Here is a 1,310-nt window from a genome sequence, read left to right as displayed (position 1 = left end):
CCATTTGCTTGGTCAAATCAGCTAGTTGCTTAGTGATCATCTTATTTTGGGCCAAAATTGCATCCATATGGTTTAGCTCCATAACTCCCCTGTTGTTGCTTCTGTTTGAGGCATAAAAATACTCATTGTCAGCCACTGTCTCTATGACATCAATGGCTTCTTTAATAGTCTTCTTCTTATTAAGGGATCCTCCAGATGAGTGGTCTACAGCTTTCTTTGATTCATAGAAAAGCCCTTCATAAAAGATATGCAATTGCACCCACTCATTAAACATCTCAGGTGGACATTTTCTTGTCAAATCTTTGAATCTTTCCCAGGCTTCGTAGAGGGTTTCACCATCTTACTGTCTGAATGTCTGCACCACAGTTCTCAATCTATTTACTCTTTGAGGAAGGTAGAACCTTGCTAAGAATCTATTCACCATATCTTCCCAGGTTGTCAAGCTTTCTTTGGGAAATGATTCTAGCCATTTGGATGCTTTGTCCTTCAAAGAAAATGGAAACAGTAGCAATCTATAGGTGTCAGGATGAACACCATTAGATTTAGTTGTATCACAGATCCTTAGGAATGTAGTGAGATGCTGATTAGGGTCTTCTTGGGCACTTTCTCCGGAAGAACAATTGTTTTGGACGAGTGTGATGAGTTGAGGCTTCAATTCGAAGTTATTAGCATGGATGGTTGGCTTTTGAATGCTGCTCCCACAATTCCCAGGATTGGGATTAATGTAGGAGCCTAACACGCTCCTCTCTTTTCCAGCAGGGTTGGTTGCACTTCCTCTGGCATTATTGTTCACATCTCCTTCATGATGGTTTTCCATATCATCCTCCATATTTATATCCAAGTCTTTCTCCTCTTCCTTTGCACCAATAGCATTCTTTCCTCTTCATTTCCTCCTTAATCTAAGGAAGGTTCTTTCTGGTTCACTGTCAAAAGAGGTTGAAACCCCTCTTCTATCTGTCATACAAGTGACAAAACAAATAGCAAACAGCAAGTGCAAATTTCACAGTTAATGAAAAAGTGTAGTTAGAGCAATTGAGGCAATTAAACAAACAGTTAATGAGTCAGTGGATTAGTTTTGCTGGAAAGTAAGAAAATAAAGAAAAATAAAGAGAAATAACTAAAGTTACAGAAGGTAATTGTAACAGCATAAATTGAAATTTAATTAACAAAAGAAAAGAAAAATGTTCAATCTAGTTATCCTCTAATATAGTAATTGTCAATACAAAACCGATCCCCGGTAATGGCGCCGTAAACTTGATGTCCCCAAAAACTTGCCTCTTAACAAATTTCCACTAGCAAGTGCACCGGAT

General features: G+C 38.2%; 1 non-coding gene across 1 annotated transcript; it reads left to right on the top strand.

Moving 5' to 3' along the window:
• The first annotated feature begins 272 nt into the window (after window positions 1-272).
• Window positions 273-376, top strand: LOC112753126 (small nucleolar RNA R71). Its single transcript, XR_003177524.1, has one exon. It is a non-coding gene; the product is annotated as a small nucleolar RNA R71 (small nucleolar RNA).
• Window positions 377-1,310: the final 934 nt, after the last annotated feature.

This window comes from Arachis hypogaea, chromosome 15, assembly GCF_003086295.3.
Source record: "Arachis hypogaea cultivar Tifrunner chromosome 15, arahy.Tifrunner.gnm2.J5K5, whole genome shotgun sequence".
In the NCBI taxonomy this organism is placed as follows: Eukaryota; Viridiplantae; Streptophyta; class Magnoliopsida; order Fabales; family Fabaceae; genus Arachis; species Arachis hypogaea.
The sequence above is the reverse complement of the archived record's forward strand: the minus strand, read 5'-3'. Positions and strand labels throughout refer to the sequence as shown.